The 17822-nt window shown below is 32.3% G+C and overlaps 1 long non-coding RNA gene across 16 annotated transcripts; it reads left to right on the top strand.

The window, feature by feature from the left end:
• The first annotated feature begins 9288 nt into the window (after positions 1-9288).
• On the top strand, positions 9289-17214 carry LOC141665707 (uncharacterized). 16 transcript variants are annotated; one of them, XR_012552122.1, is made up of 7 exons: positions 9291-9620; positions 9728-10578; positions 11674-11793; positions 12039-12089; positions 12488-12675; positions 13632-14110; positions 14510-15904. It is a non-coding gene; the product is annotated as an uncharacterized LOC141665707 (long non-coding RNA). The 16 variants fall into 16 exon arrangements; XR_012552121.1 differs by having other exon boundaries at positions 14505-15904; XR_012552120.1 differs by having other exon boundaries at positions 14475-15904.
• The last annotated feature ends 608 nt before the right edge of the window (positions 17215-17822 follow it).

Here is a 17822-nt window from a genome sequence, read left to right as displayed (position 1 = left end):
ACTTGAGAATGAGATGTTAGAGAAATATCCTCATTTGTTTTCTTAGCGAGATTCCGAGGACAGAATCCTATTAAGGGAAATGATTTAACGTCTTGGGAAATTACGTCTGTATTATATCATATATAATAAATTATATGTATTAATTTGTTATTTATATGTAATTAGCTGTAAAACCCTAATTGCTATGTGTTACGTGCATCCTATATCGTCCAGGTACTTTCAAGGTATTTTTCAGATATTTTATTTTGCATTTATAGCTTTCATATCAAAAGTTATACGATCCGAATCATGATTTTATAGCTGATATTTCAAATAAAATAATAGGCCTTATTTTTCATCTATGTATTTTAAAAATTTCCTCGTTTCGCGAAAAATGACTTTTTCGGGCCCCGTTGGGTGTTAAAAACGCCACAAAAATCATATTTTTATTTTTATAAAATTATAGGACTTTCATTTATACCATTTCTTTGATTTTTGGGAAATTTTGGCATATATATTGTATATAAAAAATATTTATAAATTAAATTTTAATACTCAAAAATTATAAAATTAGGGGCCAATTAATTTTAAAAGATGTAGAATTAGGACCTTAATTTTAATTAGGAGTATTAATTTTACTACCATAAATAGCCTAATTATTATTTAATTTTATTAATTAATTATTAAAAATCTAAAAAATCTGCAAATTCTCTCAAGAACCGGGTCGGGTTTTGAATTCGGGTTGAACAATCAAACACTGATTTTGATCTGATTTCTGCATCAAATAAAGCAGTTCGAGTACTCAAATCATAGGTTTCGATCTGTTCTTTCTGTTTCTGCCATCAATTTCAACTTTTGATTTGTTATTTTTGATTTTCAATTTTTAGGGTTTATACCCGATTTGGTACTTTTTGATTCTGGGACTATTTGTTGAAATTGATTTTATGAATAACTTTGTTTGATTATTTCTGATTGATTTCTTCTAATTAATTTTACGAATGATAGTTCGAATTGATAGTACTATATCTAGGGTTTATGAAAAGTTTTGGTTGATCGTGTTTGATTTTAGAGAAGGCTGAGGTTATGTAGAGTATATGGCTTTGATTTTACATGTTATAAGCTTTATTTTGATATATAAAATGTGAATTTTTATGTACGAATTAGTGAAATCGGATTTTGGCCGGACTTTAACTCGGTTTGATCGGAGAACTTACCCTGAGGGTTATTAGATGATGTTGATGATTAGATAATGTGTAGAACTGAATTTGAATCGATTCCCAGTAAAAACAAGTATGAACGATTCATGATTTGGCCTAAAAACGTCTTCATCGGAATCTGGAAAAGTTCATCGGAGTTGGATCGTTTTCACCGGAGGTGAAGTTCTAGGAATGATTTTGTGATGTGATTGTTGTGGTTGAATTTCTATGTTGTTTCAAATGAAATTGACACATAAACGGAGCAAAACGGAGTTGAATTGAGGGGTAATTAGACTGGTCGGAAATCAGGTCGGTGACCGGAATCCTCACAGGATTCTGGGTTCATCCCGACCCGTTTGTTGTTCTTGGTGACCCGGTTGCAACCCTGTTTGCAACCCGGGTTTGATATGTTTTTGCCAGAATTGATTTTCTGACAAATGTTTCTGTAAATTATTTTTATTTTTATTTTATTTTAATTATAAAATCAGTTTTATTTATTTTATAAATTAATTAATTAATTAATTAATTGATTTATATTATAAATAATTCTGAAATATTTTCTAATAATCAGATTTGATTATTTTCTAAATTATTTATTATTTATTTATTATTTAAAAATGATTATTTATTTTGATATTTAATCAAATAATTTTCAATAAATCATAATAAATTCATTTTAATTCCAAAAATTATAGAAAAATCATTTTTAGTTCTGATTTTTCTTAAATAATTATTTAAAAATTATTTTAGGGTTTAATAATTAGTAATAATTATTTATATTGAATAATAAATTGATTAATCTGTATTTAATGATATTAATTAGATCGTTAGTCCGATTCGAGCGAAACGAAAGCCCTTTGACTCAGAAAAATCAATTGTTTCCATTAAAAATAATGTTAAAACCCAATTTCTTCTCGAAATTAGCTGACCTTTGATATTTATCTGATTATAAGCCGAATCGCGTGCAAAGATGAGTCCAATAAATCCCGAAAAATGGGAAACGAGTCAGATAATGATCATTCAAGCGAACAACGATTCGATTTTGATTCTAAAAATTATTTTAACCATAAAAATGATTATATGGCTTATGTGCTTATGTGTATTATGTGGCTAATCGAGTTTTGCTTGTTAATAAATATTATATGAGTCAATAATACGCGCATTGGTAGACAATAGGAACAACGTAAAGTCGGTTTGAGACGCAATTGAAGTATGAAATGACTAAATCAGTCTATTTCTCCAGTAGAAGCCAAGACATCAAGGCGGATTGATCCGGTGATAGACAAAGGTGAAATATTTGGAATAAATCGCGTAGAAGGCAAGTTTTTCCCCTATTATAATTCCAGAATTGTGATATTTCTTCAGATTCATATCACGCTTGCACTCTTTTGATTCTTATTCATAAATATTGATACATCATTGCTATTCACTTGTTCATATTTCATTTCGATTCTTAATTTCTCCTTTTTATTTGAATTCCTTATTCATATCCCAATTGTTACACATACGCATTAGTATATTTTGGTGATTAGAATATATCAAAGTATACCGATAGTTCTGGTTGCTACTCTATGGACTGGGTAGTGATGTTTTGGGATTAAGTTTTACTTGATCTTAAGGACTGAGACATGACCAGATCCTTGAGATGGGCCGTAGAGCCTGGGTGCTCGACTGGATCTATATAGGGAGATATAGATCTGCACTGTATCCTGGCTGATCACCAAGGTATAGATGCAAACTTGTGTCCAGTTTAGTTCGTTTGTATTCGCCAGCAGTGGCCTTCTTTCTATTCTTGCGTGGTTATATCTTTGCAGATATACAAAGATTACCGATTCATTTAAACTGTTGTAACACTGTTTAAATTTTGCGGACTTGTTGAGCAATTTTTGTCTCACCCCTTTTTATTGTTATTCACCTTATTATTTTCAGTTAAGAAGTAACATGAAACCCATCAGGACTCGAGTGGTAAAGAAGCGGGTCAAGCCTCGGGATCCTCTCATACCCAAGGTGTTGATCCCAATCCAGGAAGAAAGCATTGAGTTTCTCGAACAGGTGGAGTGTAGATAGTTAGTTTGTGAATTTGAATAAAAGATAAAATTAATTTAAAATTGGTTAAACAATGGTTTGTAATTAAGCGAGTTTTTAAGATTTCAAATTTGGTTTGTAATAAAGTACTTAGTGGTTCTTGTTTTCACACTTCAACATAGAAAGATCCTGGTTAGTGTTAAAGGGGTTTGGATACATTTCATTATTATTGTTATTTAGATTGTACAGGTTTGGTGATTAGCTAGTAACCCCCAGACTTATACCCTGGGTCTGGAGGGCGTTACAGACAGTGTTTTCACTGTCAACAAATATTTGAATTTGATTATCCGTTGGGTACATGTTTGTCATCCGTCGGGAAGCTTTTTTGATCATCCGTGGGGTAGCTTTGTTGATCATCCGTCGGGTAGCTATTTGTCACTTGATTCTGTTTCACTTAAACAGAATTACAAGACATCTCATATTTATAATTAATCAACCTATTCTGCATATCCACTAGTAGTCAACATGACTCATATACTCCTACAGTATCTACATAAAGTTGTTTGCAGAAATGTGCTACAATTCTTATTATTACATAAGCTACTCACTCGATGGATGTTAATCCGTCATCCGTCGGGACAATAAGATTTATCCGTCGAGACTATAATTGATCATCCGTCTAGTGCTACAAAATTTACTAAGTTAAATCTACTAAGGTGATTTGTTTAACTTATCATCAAGTTCACAACATATTCCTAACATTGGAAAAATATCATCAAGCCTACAACATATTCCTAACAGAAATATATACATATATATTGGATTTTGAAGAACAGGAACAAGCATGTTGTTTAGCAGCAGTTGATATAAGTCCAAATTTTTTGCATAGAAGGCTTGGACATGCTCACGTGGATTTACTTAGCAAGCTATCAACTAAAAAGTTAGTTCGAGGTTTGCCAAAATTGAAGTATGTCAAAATGGAAACTTGTACTGCTTGTCAACTAGGAAAGCAAATCAGAATGTCACACAAGGTCATGAAAGTGGTATCGACTTCTAAATCTTTAGAGCTTTTACATTTGGATTTATTTGGTCCAGAAGCTTAAAATATTATTAGAGGTAAATGGTATGCTTTTGTTATTGTTGATGATTATTCTAGATATATATGGGTATTTTTTTATCTACTAAAGATTGTGCTTTTAGTGAATTTGAGAAGCCAATCGAGTTACTTGAGACAAGCATGAAACAAGACTTATAGGTATACGAAGTGATCATGGTGGTGAATTTCAGAAGGACTTTATTTCTTATTGTGAAGAAAGAGGAATTATACATCAATTTTGTGCACCTCGTACACCACAACAATATGGAGTGGTAGAACGTAAGAACAGATCTTTGCAAGAAACAGCTAGGACATTACTCAGGAAAGAAAGTTGTAAAGAAGTTTTTGGGTAGAAGTTGTCGACACAACAAGCTATGTTCTTAATAGAGTACTAATCAGACCATTACTCAACAAGACTCCATATAAATTTTTGAGGAAGAAGAACCTAATATTGCTTATTTCAAAGTCACTGGTTTAAAGTGCTTTGTAATTAAAACTTCTAAAAGAGATGGTAAATTCGTTCAAAATATTATGAAGCTATATTTTTGGGTTATTATTTAATAAGTTGTGCTTATAGAGTTTATAATCTATCTAAAAATATTGTTGAAGAATCTATTAATGTTTCATTTCAAGAAACTAATGATGCTCTGTCAAGGGAAGATGAAGATGTTGCAGGTACAGGTACTGACGACAAGCTGGAAGTGAAGAATATTGACTCACCGAAACTTGATAAGTTAATCGATGTAACACCAAAAGAAGATTAAGAAGCTGGAACTTCTTCACCTATTGATGAAACTCTAGAACAGTTACCTAGACTGACTCTGGAAGATCTAATGGGAAATAGGGCTACTAGGAAGCTTCTAAATATGTTTGATGGTGAAGATCTTTCACCTCCTTCTAAGAGAATTCGAACAAATGAAGAAGTTATAGCTTAAAATTCTCTACAAAAGTCATCAAAGACATTGAAGAATCATCCTCCAGAATTGATTATTGGTGATAGAATCAGAAGGAATCAAGACAAGAAAATGAGCAATAAACATTTGTGCTTTCGCAGCTTTTCTAGCTAAGGAAGAACCAAAGAATATCAATGAAGCTCTTAATGATGAAAATTGGTTTATGGTAATGCAGTGGCCTTCTTTCCATTCTTGCGGGGTTATATCTTTGCAGATATACCCAGATTACCGATTCATTTAAACTGTTGTAACACTTTTTAAATTTTGCGGACTTGTTGAGTAATTTTTGGCTCACCCCTTTTTGTTGTTATTCACTTTATTATTTACAGTTAAGAAGTAACATGAAACCCATCAGGACTCGAGTGGTAAAGAAGCGGGTCAAGCCTCGGTCCTCTCATACCCAAGGTGTTGATCCCAATCCAGGAAGAAAGCATTGAGTTTCCCGAACAGGTGGAGTGTAGATGGTTAGTGTGTGAATTTGAATAAAAGATAAAATTAATTTAAAATTGGTTAAACAATGGTTTGTAATAAAGCGAGTTTTTAAGATTTCAAATTTGGTTTGTAATAAGGTAGTTAGTGGTTCTTGTTTTCACACTTCAACATAGAAAGATCCTGGTTAGTGTTAAAGGGGTTTGGATACATTTCATTATTATTTTTATTTAGATTGTACAGGTTTGGTGATTAGCTAGTAACCCCCAGACTTATACCCTGGGTCTAGAGGGCGTTACAGACAGTGTTTTCATTGTTAACAAATATTTGGATTCGATCATTCGTCGGGTACATGTTTGTCATCCGTCGGGAAGCTTTTTTGATCATCCGTGGGGTAGCTTTTTTGATTATCCGTCGGGTAGCTATTTGTCACTTGATTCTGTTTCACTTAAACAGAATTACAAGACATCTCATATTTATAATTAATCAACCTATTCTGCATATCCACTAGTAGTCAACATGACTCATATACTCCTACAGTATATACATAAAGTTGTTTGCAGAAATGTGCTACAATTCTTATTATTACATGAGCTACTCACTCGATGGATGTTAATCCGTCATCCGTCGGGACTGTAAGATTTATCCGTCGAGACTATAATTGATCATCCGTCTAGTGCTACAAAATTTACTAAGTTAAATCTACTAAGGTGATTTGTTTAACTTATCATCAAGTTCACAACATATTCCTAACATTGGCAAAATATCATCAAGCCTACAACATATTCCTAACAGAAATATATATATATATATATTGGATTTTGAAGCACAGGAACAAGCATGTTGTTTAGCAGCAGCTGATATAGGTCCAAAATTTTTGCATAGAAGGCTTGGACATGCTCACGTGGATTTACTTAGCAAGCTATCAACTAAAAAGTTAGTTCGAGGTTTGCCAAAATTGAAGTTTGTCAAAATGGAAACTTGTACTGCTTGTCAACTAGGGAAGCAAATCAGAATGTCACACATGGTCAAGAAAGTGGTATCGACTTCTAAATCTTTAGAGCTTTTACATTTGGATTTATTTGGTCCAGAAGCTTAAAATATTATTAGAGGTAAATGGTATGCTTTTGTTATTGTTGATGATTATTCTAGATATATATGGGTATTTTTTTATCTACTAAAGATTGTGCTTTTAGTGAATTTGAGAAGCCAATCCAGTTACTTGAGACAAGCATGAAATAAGACTTATAGGTATACGAAGTGATCATGGTGGTGAAATTCAGAAGGACTTTATTTCTTATTGTGAAGAAAGAGGAATTATACATCAATTTTGTGCACCTCGTACACCACAACAATATGGAGTGGTAGAACGTAAGAACAGATCTTTGCAAGAAACAGCTAGGACATTACTCAGGAAAGAAAGTTGTAAAGAAGTTTTTGGGTAGAAGTTGTCAACACAACAAGCTATGTTCTTAACAGAGTACTAATCAGACCATTACTCAACAAGACTCCATATGAATTTTCGAGGAAGAAGAACCTAATATTGCTTATTTCAAAGTCTCTGGTTTAAAGTGCTTTGTAATTAAAACTTCTAAAAGAGATGGTAAATTCGTTCAAAATATTATGAAGCTATATTTTTGGGTTATTATTTAACAAGTTGTGCTTATAGAGTTTATAATCTATCTAAAAATATTGTTGAAGAATTTATTAATGTTTCATTTCAAGAAACTAATGATGCTCTGCCAAGGGAAGATGAAGATGTTGCAGGTACAGGTACTGACAGCAAGCTGGAAGTGAAGAATATTGACTCACTGAAACTTGATAAGTTAATCGATGTAACACCAAAAGAAGATTAAGAAGCTGGAACTTCTTCACCTGTTGATGAAACTCTGGAATAGTTACCTAGACTGACTCTGGAAGATCCAATGGGAAATAGGGCTACTAGGAAGCTTCTGAATATGTTTGATGGTGAAGATCTTTCACCTCCTTCTAAGAGAATTCGAACAAATGAAGAAGTTATAGCTTAACATTCTCTACCAAAGTCATCAAAGACATTGAAGAATTATCCTCCAGAATTGATTATTGGTGATAGAATCAAAAGGAATCAAGACAAGAAAATGAGCAATAAACATTGGTGCTTTTGCAGCTTTTCTAGCTAAGGAAGAACCAAAGAATATCAATGAAGCTCTTAATGATGAAAATTGGTTTATGGTAATGCAAGAAGAACTGAATCAATTTGAGATATGTGATGCTTGGGAACTTATTGAACCACCGAAGGAAGTTTTTTTTATTGGTACTAAATGGGTTTTCAAGAACAAAGTTGATTAATTTGGAAATGTCACTAGAAACAAGGCTAGACTTGTGGCACAAAGATACAATCAACAGGAAGGAATTAATTTTGATCAAACCTATGCTCTAGTTGCAAGATTGGAATCTATCAGAATGTTACTTTTATTTGCATGTTACAAGAAAATAAAGTTACATGAAATCGATGTAAAGAGTGCTTTTTTAAATGGATTTCTTAAAGAAGAAGTTTATCTCAAGCAATCTCCTGGATTCGGAAATGAGAAATATCTAAATTATGAGTATAAGTTGAAGAAAGATTAATATGGATTAAGGCAATCACCTTGCTCTTGGTATGAAAGATTAAGTGAATTTTTGATCAAGAATGGTTTCATTCGAGGTACTATTTGTCCAACTTTATTTACTATGTTTAAAGGTGATGATATATTAGTTGTGCAAATATATGTTGATGATATTATATTTGGTGCTAATAATGATTCTTTATGCAAGTGGTTTTCTATGTTTATGCACAGTGAATTTGATATTAGCATGATGGGAGAGCTTAATTATTTTTTGGGGTTACAAATCAAGCAAATATCTAAAGGAATTTATATACATCAGTTTAAGTATATCATGAACTTACTTAAAAGATTTGGTTATGATAATATCACGTCGAAATTAACATCGACGAGTGCTGTCAGCAAGCTGACAACTGATGAACAAGGTAAAGATGTTGATATTCACTACTAGAATTCTGTCAATAGACATCGGTCCTTAGATATCGGTTGCTTAGACGACCGATGTTAAAGGTATTTTAGACATCGGTTATTTCTAAAGCGATGTTACTGTGTTTATTAGACATCAGTCAATAAAATAATTGATGTTAATAGTTATTTTAAAAAAATAAGAAACATGAATTAAACATCGGTCCAAAACATAACCGTTGTTGATTGTTTTTAGACATCGGTCTAAATAATAGCCAATGTCTATGATTAGTTTAAAAAAACTGAAGAAAGACTCGGGCTCACTTCCCCGCTTATTTCATAATTATTTCACCCTTCCCCCTTAACAAAAAATTTATTCCCCCCTTTCTTCTTTCCTTTCACTCCCTTCTATCTCTTGCACAGCTCTCACTCTCTCTTGGTGCGCTCTCCCCTCTCACATCTCTCTCTCTCACCATCTCCATGTAACCAATACTTAGGCACTGTTTGGATTGCTGTTAAAAATTGTTGTGTTTTTAGAAAAAGTGCTACTAGAAAAATTTTGGTAATTTTATTAAGGTTTGATGGTGAAATCAGCATCTACTTCTTGCAACAGCTGAAAAGCAGCTTTTTCTAAAAGCATGGGGGGACTTGCTTTCTCTAACAACAACTTTTAGGCCAAAAGCACTTTTCCGAAAAGCAGCTTTTAAATTTTACCAAACAGTTTTTAACCGCTTTTTAGCGAAAAGCTGTTATTCCTGTCTACAACAGCAATACCAAACACACCCTCAATTCTTCATCACCATCTTACTGTGTCAATGAAAGAAGTTCAAATTAAAACCCAAATTAAATAGTATCTTCAATTAATTCAACCCCATTTTTGAGAAAATTCAATTTCTTGACAAAGCTTGGTGGTTTTCTTTTTCGATTGGGTATTATTTAATTTCTACTTGATTTTGTGAGTGACTCGAGTTTTATTGTGTTGTTTGTTTGTTTGTTCTAATTTCAACAGATCGAGAACTTACTAAAGTTTTAAAGGCAATGCTTATTATTTTATGGATACAGGTCAGGCAAATCTATTGAATTCTTGAGTATTGGTGGTTGGTGGTGGAGGTTTGGGCTCGCCTGCTCTTTTGTATCTCGCCGCTTGTGGAGGTTTGCGGCCATAATATGTTTTTCCTAAAGTAACCATGTTGTTGTTACGTTTATTTCTAGGTCGATTATGTATTGTTGATCACGATGTTGTGGAGTTTAATAATCTGCACAGACAGGTAGAGCTTTTGTTTGATTTCTAGGCCGTGTACTATTTCTAATTGTTGTTTTGTATGAATCAAGTAAGGTGCGGCTATATTAATTAAATGTTTTTTTTATCTTGATCATTTCATTTTGTTATGGTCTATTGTAGATGGTTTTTATACGTTTTTGTGTGTGTTACAATGATGGTTCTTCTTTGTTTTTGATTTAAAAGACCGGAAATAGCATTTCCTTCACTTTCTTAGATATAATGCCATATTAGATGCTACGAATAATGCCCCAAGTCATTATATGATCAGTGATTGCAATGTTGTGTTAGGAAAGGTAGGTTGCTCTTTTACATTATAGTTCTATTTTGTTACTTCTCACCGAAATAATGAAGTAGAGTTAGTTAATGTAAATTGAGGGATAGAAAACTTTGGACAAAGAACTTAGCAAGGAGTACAAGGGTGCACTGCAGAGAGCTGTTACATTAATAGTAAGCTGTTACATTGATAGTAAGAACATAGCAAGGGAACATCATGTGGTAATTTTCATTGTATTTTATTCTCGCATTGGCATTTTCAGTGTGTTTTATTCTCCCATTGACAGGATGGAAAAAACAGATGATGGGGTGCTCTTGGTTCTCTAGAAAAATGGATTTTTGCAAATTAGAAGACCAGGTTTAATTCAACTTTGACATAATTTTATGCATTTCGTATGTGAGTCTTGAAATCCTGTGGCTAAGTTCCCATGCTTTTGTAAAAAATCATGAATTTTGTCGATTACCATCCATGTCTACTGTATCTACATTGTTCTGTTTATCCTGTTTTTGGATTTTACTTTACTCTTCCCTTGTAATTATCATGATTTTCCATCTTGCTGATACTTATATGAGCACTTGGTGGGGAAGTGGTAATTTTGTTTAGGGTCCATTCTGAAATTGCAACACATAAGTTCTTAATTCATAGAATGTAGAAGTATCCTGCTCATATTAGCAGCAAAAGCTACTTCAGTCAGCTTTTAATGCTTATTTTTGCAGCTAGTAGCATAATACCATGTACTGAATTATCCATGTCCATTAGGACATATCTATTCTTATATATATCTTGCTTGCTGAATGTATGCATATAACTGTAAGATTGGTTTGGTATTTTTCTACTATTACATGATCTCCAAGTTTGTTTTAGACCATAAAAATAATCAAATCTTTAGAAATTTCAAAATATTGCGGTTGCAGATTCTGTACTATTCATTTAACCGACATACCTTCCTAATGTATTTAATTTTGATCTTATGTATCAAATAAATGTACTTTTAAATAGCTCTGAACCTTTGGCTATGATCTAGGTGCTCAAACCTGTTGTAGAAAGTGATAGCCTGATAGGTACATGGTCTCTATTTGAAATCCAAACAGGTAGGACACAAAGTGCAACTAGATTTTCATGATGTTGTAATATTCTTACAAATTTCTGACTTTCTGGATCTTAGTTTTGAACATGAATTATTTGTTTATATTATTAATGGTCATTAAGAGTAGATTATTTTATATGCGTTTTTCTTCAATTCGGTGATGAATTAGATAAAATGGAAGTTTTCCCACGACATAACTGTAATCTACTTCCAAAAGGATGCTTATATAATTTGATGTATGCTATATATTTATTTTTCTACTTTTTGATAGAGCCGTTTTTTATCTTTGATGAAGCTTAAATTCATGAACTGCTTACATCTGTTCAAACTTTATCTTGCTTTGAAATCAATTTTTTTCTCTCCAGGGTTGACAGAGAAACGGGAACTGACCAGAAACATACGTTTTAAAGAGCCAGCAGTTGCAGACTTATATATGTTTGAATAAACGCTGCAGCTTGCGGTCAAAAGAAACATACGCTCATTAGGTGATAGGACCTTAGATGGTGATGAATCCCGTGATATATTTGACACTGATTCATCAACCTCAAGTGATGTTGATGTGATGTTGATGAATTAGTGTATATGAATAACCTCTCAATTTTTTATAATGGTTAATCAAGAATGTGTGTACTCTTACAATTATTAACCAGAGTTTTATAACATTTATGCCCCCGTTATATTTTCTTACATAGGTCTTTAACCAAAATCTTGGTTACTTTGTCTAATGCAGAATTTTCTTGGTACATGAGGCTTTTTCTTTCTGTGACCGAAGCTCAATGAGGCGAGTTAGCCACTCTTTACCTAAAGTTGTCATTTATGAAAAGTTTAACACTTCTGCCATAAACACTCAATTTAGAATTGTCATTCCTAAAAAGAATAGCACTTCTGCAATAAGTTTCTTGCAATATTTTCATATTGCGTGTAATATTTGCATAAAAATCTTGATATCAAGTTTTCATGTTCAAGTGAAAAACATCTGTGAACATTATAGGCACCTGGAAAAATCTGGTTTAAGAATTGAGCATCTAAGACTGTTTTTATTGGCTCCTAAGATTACTAATTATGGGACTTGTTATAGCATTTGAGTCTGTTTAGTTATATTTTTGTACTTGAGTTGAATCACAAATTCCTATTAACAAAATATGTTGGTTTCATTTCTTTTATTTCCCTCTCTTTCAGGTGGTGGATAATATTCCTATACTACAAATTGATATGGTATGGTGCTATTTTATGCTTCGAGATATGAGTCGGCTCTCGTTGGCAGGAGTACGCCTTGCTAAATCTAGAGTCAGGATTGAGCGTGCACATGGTAAAGAATCCAGCAGAGTAAGAATCTTGCAAGGAGGTCGCCGCCTAGAGCATCCATTGTGAGTATATTATGGCTAAGGCTATATTTTGTCCTTTTTTATGTTAAATTCTTAAATAGGAGATTAAGTATTAAATTGTTGTCAGAACTTGTGGTTCTATATATTTGAGAATGGACCTCCTGGAAGGGGTGGTTTGGTCGCATATCACAGTGAGCAGTTATAAAAATCCAAGGCTTTTTTGAATATTGTGAAGTACAGAATATTCATAATAAGGCCAGTACTTTATTCTAATAATTTGTTTAGAACAATTGATGTATTTGTGCAAACAAGGCTATTTTGTTTATTGATTTGAATTCAATTGGATAATAATATCAATATGTACTCGTTCCACTTTGGAAATTAAGTTTTTTGATATTTTGGTTAATGTATTGTGTAATATTACCAAAAACATCAGTAAAAATCCAAATATTTGTTAAAAAAGACTGATTTTATAGAAATTTGATACATGAATATTGACAACGGTTCCAAAAAAATCGATGTAAGAATTGACTTTTGACAATATGTAGTTAATCAAAACTGATATTATAGAACACCTATAAGAACGGTTACCTATTTGAACCGATGTTAAACTGCATATTTTTACAACAGTTACATATATAACCTATGTCTGAGGTACCTTTTGACATCGGGTAAAAATCGATGTCTATGTAAAACTATCTTTAACATCAGTCGCGAAGACATCACTAGTTTTTTACATAGACATTGGTTTTTACCCGATGTCTAAGGTCTTTTTTCTAGTAGTGATTCGGACTTATAGAGGTATGATTGGAAGTTTATAATATCTTACAGCCTCTAGACCTGATATTATGTATAGTGTTTCTATTTGTACAAGATTTGAAGATAAACCTAAAGTCTCATTTGAATTTTATTAAAAGAATATTCAAATACTTGAGTGGAACTATTACTCTTGGTTTATTATATCCAATCAGAAATGAATTTGATCTTATTGGGTATAGTGATGCAGATTATGCAGGTTGTCAAACTGATAGAAAAAGTACAAGTGGTGTTTGTGCTTATTTAAGACAAAGTTTTGTTTCTTGGCTAAGAAAAAAGCAGACATCTGTTGCTTTATCTATAACTGAAGAAGAAAATTTGGCAGCTGATAGTTGTTGCTCACAAATACTTTGGATGAGACAGCAACTTAAAGATTTTGGAATTTCTTGTGGTCAAACTCCTATTTATTGTGACAACACAAGTACTATCAATATTTCTGAAAATCTAGTAAATCATTCAAGAACCAAGCATATTGATATTATGCATCATTTCTTAAGAGACAATGTTGCAAAGAGAAAGGTTAAACTGATATTTTTGTTGCTACTGATGCTCAAGTTGCTGATATTTTCACAAAACCTCTATTTGAAGAACTTTTCAGCATGCTGATAAGAGAATTAGGGATGTGAAATGTTCAGTAAGCAAGCTTACAAGCTTCAATCAGGTAATATCAGTTTACTGTTAGTTGATAATTATTATTTGATAATTTTGCATGACTGCCAACTAATGTATTAATTGTTCAATTTTATGTGTTTTCTATATGACCGTTATTTGATTGAATTTATAATGATTTATCTCAAAATTTTTAATGAAGTTATTAAATGGTTATTTGATTTTTTATAATTTATATGTGACTACTTAAATGTGTGAATTTAGTAATCCTGTTAGTAGATCAATTTTATTTTTGTTTCGTTATCCAAATGAGTTATTTTAGGAATATATCTAGTTTATTTAGTATTTATTCTAAAAATACTCCCTTTTAATTTTAAAAGGTTATTTTAGTAAACCTTTTAGGGTTTTCTCTCTAGTATTTAGCAAATACACTTTCTGCACCATAGCGAAGATTGCTTTGCGCCTTTCGATGAGGAAGAAATCAAGAGTTAATGCTAAGGGTTTAGTCGATGGTCGTGATGAAGCCACTCCATCGGTTTCTCAAAATGAAAGGAACTTAATCGATGAACAATCAGAGAACGAGTATGAGGTGACTCAAATTGAGAGTGGTGATGAAGGCTCGGGGATACTTCAGACAACTCCTGATGGCAGAAGACTCAAGGTTGAAGGTTCAATTTGTAAGGAATTTTCCATACGGAAGGTCATCTATGGTAACCTTATTTTAGAGGATATTTTTAAGTCTTGTGGGTTGGTTGATTTGTTTTCAAATTTGGGATTCCATTTATTTTTTTAAAAAATGCCTAAGTTTTGTTACCCTAATTTGGTCAAATCTTTTTACTCAAACTTGCATGTTGATCAATCTGGTAACTAAGTATATGTTCTATCGAATGTAAAAATCACCCAGTCTCTGTTGTTTTTGAGTGCTATTCTTGAGATTCAAAACTCGTCTTCTTTATCAATTCATATTAAGAGAGGTCCTAAGGATTTGGAGGGTCTTTCTTCTTTGGATCAATTAAAATTGATTAATGATGATTATTCTCTTAAGTTGTTTGTTCCTCCTCCTACCTCACAAATGACGCCTAGGGCTCATTTTTTATTCAAGCTTTGTATTGATTTATTTGTCCTAGGTTAGGAACTAGGTCAAACTTTTCTTCTTAAGATGTGTTGGTTGTGGCTATAATTTTGTCGGGAAGAAAATTAAATTTAGCTGATTTAATCTTGAATAATATGCTTGATGTATTGTGTGCAAAGGCTGGTACTAGGTTTCCTTATGGTTTGTTGTTGACAAAAGTTTTTAAATGGTATGGAGTAGAGTTAAAAGACAAGGACTGTGCTCCTGTCAATGACTTGTTTGATGCTAAGACACTTAATCAGTCAAATTTGAAGATTGGAAAGGATGGACAAGTGGTCCACATTAAACCTATTGTGGTTGGTGCTGTTGAAGCCGAGGAAGGTTTTTAATAATTCCATGTATATGATGGCTCTTATGAAAGAGTTGAAAGTTGGACAGGACAAGATTCTTCAGGAAGTTGAGGTTTTTGCTAAGAAGAATCAATGGTAAAGGGAGATGGTGGCTGGAATGGGAACATATGCATCTAGTCCTTCAAATGGGCTTGTTACGCCCACTCCCCGATCTTGTGACATTGATGACATGGTGGATACTGCTGCTGCTGCTCTTCTCAAGAAGGAACAAGCCAAGGAGTCTACTGCTGACAAGGACAACCAAGTTGAACCTGAGAAGACTGAAGTTCAAACTTAAGTTTTAAGAACTTTTTAATGATTAAGGGGGAATACTTAGGAAAATACTTTAATTTGGTCTTATTTTGGTTTATCCGAACTGTTTATTTTTTTTAAGTTTGATGGTCTTTGAACTTAGTGATTAAGTTTACTTTTTAATTTGGTAGTTGTTTGTTTAAATTTAATTATTTAAGTTGTGCTTTTTAATGTGTTATGTGTTTATCTTAAGATATGAGTTTTTATGATTATTTCTTTAGATATAACTATGGTTAAGATAATTGTAACATGTGTTATATGATTTAGGGGGAGTATCTTATACTTTCCTAAAGGTTGTGTAATATTCAAAAGGGGTAGATTGATACCCTTATGATTTTGATGATCACACTATTAGCTAGATTACAGCTTATTTTATTTTATTCATATCTCAGTAAGTTTTGTGTAATTTATACAAATGTTACTAACCTTGTTCTACAGTAATCATAACTTGTTTCATTAGCAAGCTTACAATAACAGCTGACAGGTTTTCAGGATAAATCAAATTTGCGATTTACAAGGAGACTTAACAGATTTAAGTTTTGTGAAGACTCTATAATATATTTAACGTGTTTATCTATATTAAAGCTCCTCAGATATTCAAATGTTTTATCCAAAATCATTTTCCTATTTTCTAGTTGGTTGTTTCTAATCATTTTCTTATTCGAAACAAGTTACTTCAAGATTTGTATTACTTAAACTAAAGATAAATGCTTTTAAACACTTTTTATATCTATCTTATCCTTATTTTAAATGTGTTACTAGATTACCTTAATGTTTGATTTCAAAAACAAACTTTCCGTGAGGCTTGATCAAGATCGGTAGTTGTGGGTTTAATCGAATGTTAACTTAATATATAATGGCACTTTGGTACACTTGCTTTTGTGGTTGATCCACGAAAATATACATCATACCATCTGAGAAAATACAACTGACATTCATTAAATATTCTTTGTTTTGAGCTCTTGTTTGATCAGGTATATCTATATTCATATTGTTCATAGTTTGGGTTGTAATTTCATTAAAACTTGTATTGTTCAAGGTGCAAAAATTTTGTTGCTGAGTACTTTAGCTTGGATAACAAGGGTTCAGGGAGTTACATTGCTAGAGAAGGCTATACAGGTTTGGTATAAGGCTTAGAGAGCAATTCACTCAGGGGAACAGGTTAGCAGCAAACTGCTATCAGGAATAAGGGATAAAGGGAGATATATTATTGAATCTTGTAATCGTATTATTTCGGTGATTAATAATATATTCTCTTACCAATTTGGCAAGAGACCAAGACGTAGACCATTAGTGATAGGGGTCGAACCTGGCTAAAACTCTATGTGTTATTTACTTGCTGTAATTTATTTTCTGCATTGCATATCAAGTGTTAGCGTGATGATAGTATATATTTGAACTTAACAGGCAGCTGTCTGACAATTTGATAAATATTTGGTAACTTAATAAAATCGGTATTAGTTAGCCATAACACCTATTCAACCCCCCCTCTAGGTGTAGAATTTTAAACACCGCTATTACATCCATTGGGTTTAACCCTTGATAATTTTATAGGGATTTTGACATGACCTGTTCGCAAATATACTATCCATTTAGTCAATCCAATCAACTACAATCAATATCCAACTATTACAACATATAAACATATATTGATCATTATCAAGTAACGCTCAACCATGTACGACACAATTATCACTCCAACTAAACTCTTTTAATTCGAAACCATCTTTAAGAAAAATAAAGTTTATAAATCTGATAATTTATTAACAACCATCAACGTCACAAGCAATTAATCACTTAAAAGGCTCATTAAACAACATATACTCATTACACGATCCAAATTTTTCCAAAAACCAAGAATAAAATCGACTAATTTGATTCTAAAATTTTTGAGAAATTATTTCTTCCATATGGAACTCGATTAAATCAAATACCTTGCATCATAATCTCCTAAAACATTATAATTCATATAATCGACTTTATAAATTAAA

The sequence above is a fragment of the Apium graveolens genome, chromosome 1 (genome assembly GCF_009905375.1).
Source record: "Apium graveolens cultivar Ventura chromosome 1, ASM990537v1, whole genome shotgun sequence".
NCBI classification, from domain to species: Eukaryota; Viridiplantae; Streptophyta; class Magnoliopsida; order Apiales; family Apiaceae; genus Apium; species Apium graveolens.
This window is presented reverse-complemented; position numbering and strand designations above follow the sequence as displayed.